Source organism: Chrysemys picta, chromosome 11 (assembly GCF_011386835.1).
Source record: "Chrysemys picta bellii isolate R12L10 chromosome 11, ASM1138683v2, whole genome shotgun sequence".
Classification (NCBI taxonomy): Eukaryota; Metazoa; Chordata; order Testudines; family Emydidae; genus Chrysemys; species Chrysemys picta.
Window position 1 is genome coordinate 3308578 of NC_088801.1, and position 5887 is coordinate 3314464.

Here is a 5887-nt window from a genome sequence, read left to right on the forward strand (position 1 = left end):
TGGAGACCAATGGCTGGAGCCGTCACTCAGGGCCGTGCAGCAGGAGATGCCCAGGAGAGAGCGAGGCACGTGGCTGATCACATGTGGGCAGCGTGAGGGGCTGCTAGCACTCGCTGACCCCCGGGGCCTGCTTCTGATCTCATTGGGAGCACCCTGGTGCAGGCGACAGGCGCCGGTAGGAGGGAGAGGAGAATCCACCCCCCGACGCCTGCCTGCACCCGTGGGGAGTGGTTCCCGGCCAGAGACACGAGCTGCAGCCGCTGGGTCATTTATTCTTCATAACCATTAGATCATTAGCCACTGCAGCCCCGCCCTGCCCGTGGGGCTCTCCCCGCAGCTTCTCCTCCGCTCTGACCCTGCCAGGAGCTGGGTTACCGTGGGGACTGGCGCTTTCGCCTGCCTGCCCCGCCCCGGCTGGGCTCTGGGAGCCCTTTGTGTTCACTGGACACAGGTGTTTCTCAGGTTACCTTCCCAGAATCTGTTCATTGCTTGCTCTGCTGGACCGGCAGTAAATGGGGCTGCGTTAGTTTCCCGGGGTGGGTGTGTGAGACATGTCATGTCCTCCGCTGCACCCCGATCTCTGGCTGTCTTGGGCCCCTGGCACCCCCTTGCCCAGGGCCTATCCTGGCATGGAGCTATCCCTGCTTGGCCCCAGGGCTGGGCAAGCAGACACACCAGCTGCTGGCCATGTGGTGTAGCGGGCACAGCTCCGGCCCGGGTCCCGGCAGCTTCGGGCTCTGTTCCTGGCTCTGCTGTGTGGGCTTGGGGCCGGTCTCCTCTCTGTGTGACTCTCTTTCCCTTCCCACCCTTGTCGATTGAGACGGGAGCTCTTAGCCCAAGGGGGCCTGGATCGCCAACGGGGCCTCGCGGTGCCCAGGGGTAGGAACCAAGGGCTGCAGGGATCTCCCGGGCTCAGCCTCGTGCAAGCTGGCGTGGAACCGGGAAGCGGTGCCGTGTGCTCCCTGGGCAGACGCCGGCGCCGGGCGATCCTGCCCGTTATCGCTGACGCACGTCACCTGGGGGAGAGGGAGCATTGTGTGGCGGGGGAGTGAGCCCAGGGGTTCACCCCTCTGGGGGCTCCATCACCCGTTCCTTCCTCGGAGGGGAGGGGCCTGCCCCTAGCAGGATGGTGCAGGGGGGAGAAGTACAGTGAGGAGTGGGATGCTGGGATGGGGACGGGACCACAGACATACCTAAGGGAGACAAGTGCCTAGCGTGAGGCTCTCCAGGGGGACCCCCGCAGGCCTGTTTGTTCCCCTCCCCTCTCCTCTCACTGCTCTGACGGTGCCATCAGCTCTTGTGCTGGGCCCAGCCTTTCCTGGCCCCATGGGAGCTCTTCCGCTGGGAGGGGGGGTCATGAGCGCCGAGCAATGCCCCCGCCCCAGAACAGGGTTCGGGGAAGGGAGCTCAGGGCTCCCTCTCCCTCTGGAGTCCCCTTGGGCCGGGCGCGGTTCCCGCTCTGCTGTGTTTTGTCCTGGCCCCTTCGATGGGCCGGCCCAGCCGGAGCTCGTCCAAGAGCGAAAGGAAGGAGGCCTCCCATGTGTGACCCTGTCACTCCCTGGAGGTGCTGGCAGGTCTTGTGTTCTCACTGTCCCGGGGCGACTGGCCTGGCTGGGGGGGGGCTTTCCCCCCCTTCCCAGGCCCCCAAGACAACCCCCCAGCTGGCATCCTTCACCTCCCACCTTCTCGCCTCCGCCCCAGCCCAGCCCCCTGTTACTCCCGTCACACCAGGGCTGGCTGAGCGGGACCCTCTGCAGCTGGTGGGGTGTTCTCTGCCGTTTCCAGCAGGGAAAGAGAAAGACCATGGGCTGCGGGTGAGATTCAAGTGCAAAGCGTGTCACTTAGGAAGGAAAAATCAAATGCACAACAACAAAGCGGGGAACGACCGGCGAGGCAGGCGGGACTCCTGAAAAGAGCCTGGGGGTTCTCGTGGGTCACACGTTGAAGATGAGTCAGCAACGTGCTGCCGGTGTGGGAAAGGCGAAGGTCATTCTGGATGAATTAACAGGAGGTCATTGTCCTGCTCTGCTCAGCGCTGGGGAGGCCTCAGCCGGAGCCGTGTCCAGTTCTGGGTGCTGCACTCTAGGAAAGACAGAGGTGGATTATGGTTTTGTGGGGTTCTGGGCCAGAGCAAGTGGGGGGTCCCTCCCCACCCCTTCTGCCTGCAGCTCCCCCGCACCTCCCCTGGGGGTTCCTGCCTGGGAAATGGGGTCGGGGCGCGGGGACTTGCCCCACACCACCTGCCCACCCGGCGCTCCTGCATGCCCTTGCCCCAGTGCCCGACCCCGCTTCTTGTCAGGAGTGCCGGGCGGGTGGAGCAGGTTGGGGCGCAGGGTGCCCATTTTTCCAGGGCCCACCAATTGGCCAGGGCCCCTGTGCATGGTCCCTATTGTCCCAGTGGCTAATCTGGGGAAAGACGTGGACAAATTGGAGAGAGTCCAGAGGAGAGCAACAAAAACTATCAAAGGTTTAGAAAACCTGCCCGAGGAGGAAAGGGTAAAACACATGGGCATGGTTAGACTTGAGAAAAGGAGACTGAGGGGGAGCTGATAACAGTCTTCGAACCCGTGAAGGGCTGTTCTAGACAGGACAGCGATCGATTGTTCTGTGTCCAGTGAAAGTAGGACAGGAAGTCATGGGCTTAATTTGCAGCAAGGGAGATTGAGGTTGGATATTATGAAAAACTTTCTAACGCTCAGGGTCACGCAGCTCCGGCCCAGGCTTCCCAGGGAGGTTGTGGGAAGCCCATCACTGGGGTTTTGAAGACCAGGTTGGACACACACCTGCCAGGGACGGTCTAGGCCCGGGTTACTTGGCTCTGCCTCAGCGCAGGGGGCTCAACTTGAGGACTTCTCGAGGCCCCTTCCAGCCTGACGTGTCTCTGATTTGCTGCATGACTCCAGTTACCAGCCAGGTAGAGCTGAAGGACCCAGAGCGTAGCCCGGCTGCCCAGGAGGACCGAGAGGTCTGTTGTCTGCAGAGCATGAATCAGTTACCGTTCAGTGCCTAGCTAGTTATTCTGAGCTCTGTCAACCGGGCTGGCCTCCCATTGTCCATATTCCCTTCCCCACTTGGAGCCCTTGAGGGTCCCGGTCTCCAATGTTTCTCTGCAGCCAGCGGGTCTAGGAACTTCCTGGTTTCACTTCTCCTGTATCCCCTGACTCCAGGAGCTGGGGCTTTAAGACACCACCCAAGATCATGTGACTCAGGGGAAAAGCACCTGAGCAGGCAGCCACGGGCTTTGCTTTCACTGCTCACCTGAGCTCCTGGGCTGCTCCGCACACACAGCCCAGAGGGGCTGCTGATTTCAGATGCCTCACTTATGGGGCCTCCAACCTGGGATCTGATCCCTCAGCAGGGCTGAGGGCCGGCAACTCCCACCGGCTTCAGCCAGAGCTGCGGCTACTCAGGGTGACACACTTGGGAAGGATCCCACCCCACCTAGAAGATAACAGTCTACTGCTGCTGTCAGTGAATGGCATTCCTCCAGCTCTATGCTGAGGCTCTAGGGGTGCAAACCCTGCCTCGAGCCCTGTTCTTTAATACCTGCTGGTGGGTGGCTTTGCAGAGCCAGCTGCTAGCAATGCCCCTCCCCCCAATAACAGCATGTAGCTCCTCCCAACCCCAGCTGGGGGGGATAAAGGCCCCGCCCCTTGGGCTGTCCCAGCCCTTTGCAGGGCTCTGTGGCTAGGGGAGCTTGGGGGAATGGAGCCAGGGAGTGGCCTGGTTTGGAAGTGGGCAGGCGAAGGAAGCCGGTGAGTATGAACGCTCTGAGGCGCTCGCGCTGTGTGGAGGATTCATAGGCCGTGTGATCGGGGGGCTGGGTCTTTGGGGTTCTGACCCAGCGCTGCCCTGGGTTTGCCGGCGGAGCCGGTCGCTGAGGCAGAAGTTCTCAGATGTGCCCCTGGCCGTGGGCGTCTGTTTCTGGGTGCCTAGGCTGAGCCAGATGAAGGGGTTGCCAATCAATGGGAGTGAGGGGGGCCCAGCACCTCTGAGAGTCTGGCCCCTGGAGTCCCAAGTTGAGCCCCCCAAATCAAGGGGGGGTTTTGGAGTCTGAGAGTTTCAGGCCAAAAGGGACCCCCAGCTCCTCCAGCCTGACTCTGACCTCCTGTATGTTATAGGCCACCAACCCCGCCCAGCACCCGCAGGCTAATCCCTCCCTGCCTCAGTTTCCCCACCTGTGACATGGAGTAACAATACATCCTGGCAGGGGGAGGGTTAATTAGCTAATGAGTTCCATATGCTGCTCCGCTCTAAATCAAACTCCAAGCACTCGAGGCCCAGACTTGGCCGTCCTTGCGGGCACCTCTGCCAAAGGGCAGGCTGGGGCGGAGGCTGAGAGTGAAGGGATGAGTTTTGCGCCCCCTCCCCCCGGCTCCTGACGGATGCGGCAGAGCCAGGCGCTCGGAGAAGGGAGCTGGGAAGGGCTGGGGGGCTGGGAAGCCCCTGGGGTGAGGTTTTTCCTCCCGCTTGCAAGGCAGGGCTACTCTGGGCTCTCCCCTCTGCCCAGCTCTGGGGACCCCCACGCTCCCATCTGGCCGAGCCGGAGACCCAAGAGTGGGCACGTCCAGGCCGGGGACACCTCGCTGCTGTCGGAGAGGGGCTGCTAAGGGACCAGCCCCTCTCCATTCTTCCCATCCCCCCACATCCCCAGAGCGGCTGTTTCCGCCCTTGGCCAGAGCAAACTGAAATTCACTGGGCCTGTGCTGCTGGGGGTTCCCTGCCTGTGTCCTTGGCAGGGGCGGGAGGTGGCTGCCGCAGGGCCCTGAGCCAGGGGGGCTGCGGGGAGTGGGGGGCCTGCAGGCTGTGGCCAGCTGCCCCGTCCCCCATCCTTGGGCTGATGGGCACCTTACGCCCCGGCTCTGTCGGCGTGCGGCTGGCATCCGAAAGCATCTCTGGGGGCTCCCATCCAGTTGCATCTCTCTGGGACCCAAGGAGGTTGGCAGCCAGATGCCCCTGGGCGCTTGCCCACCTGCAGCGTGGAGCCCAAGGGGGGCCGGTTTTATCTCGTGGCTTTAATGTGTGTTGGTGAACCTGGCGGTGCGTTCTCCTGGTGCTGCGTGACGGGCGTCCTGCGCGGGCTGCCAGCCAGGCCTGGGGGCGTGCGGCTCTCAGGGGTCTCACTTAGCTGTTGTCCGGCTTCCCCTGGGTTGACACCCCACAGCGCCGTGTAGGGGTTTCCCTGGGGCTCGTGGGCCTCTAGCCGGAAGGTGCCTGGGTAGCCCCGCTGGCCCGGGAGCTGGGCTCTCTGTCCCGCGATGCGGGGTAGGTTTGGGGGGCAGGTGGGAGAGACGGATTCGGGACAGGGACGCTGTGCTTGCGTTTCCCCCAGACTCCTGGGCCTGGTTCAGAGCCGTGCCCCGAGGAGACCAGCGTGGCTACGGGCCACGGATGAATGGCAGGGAGGGGGCAGAGGAGTGTCTGTGGGGGGCGGCTATTGGAGCTGGCTTTGGCTGCCCGCCAGGCTGGTGTGGGTGGACGGGCTGCCAACTAAGCCAAGTGCCAGGCCAGGCCTGGTCCCTGGGCACCCAGTGGGCCTGGCGTGCTCAGCCCAGTTCGCCCCGCTGAGCTGGGTCCTGGCACAGCACCAAACCTGCTGGGTGCAGCTCCTTCCCCCAGCGGCCAGCTGCTGCCAGTGCCAGCCCCCGGCCCGGAGCGCCGCTCGCCCGGCGGTGGGCCGGGGGGGGGCTTGTCGCCCGGAGCGCCGCTCGCCCGGCGGTGGGCCGGGGGGGGGCTTGTCGCCCGGAGCGCCGCTCGCCCGGCGGTGGGCCGGGGGGGGGGCTTGTCGCCCGGAGCGCCGCTCGCCCGGCGGTGGGCCGGGGGGGGGGCTTGTCGCCCGGAGCGCCGCTCGCCCGGCGGTGGGCCGGGGGGGGGGCTTGTCGCCCGG

At 64.3% G+C, this 5887-nt stretch overlaps 1 long non-coding RNA gene across 1 annotated transcript; it reads right to left on the reverse strand.

The window, feature by feature from the left end:
• Window positions 1-444: 444 nt before the first annotated feature.
• LOC135974291 (uncharacterized) lies at window positions 445-3555 on the reverse strand. The gene is made up of 3 exons (XR_010591500.1): window positions 3259-3555; window positions 2784-2974; window positions 445-2082 (listed from the first exon to the last, which is right to left on the reverse strand). It is a non-coding gene; the product is annotated as an uncharacterized LOC135974291 (long non-coding RNA).
• Between the last annotated feature and the right edge of the window lie 2332 nt (window positions 3556-5887).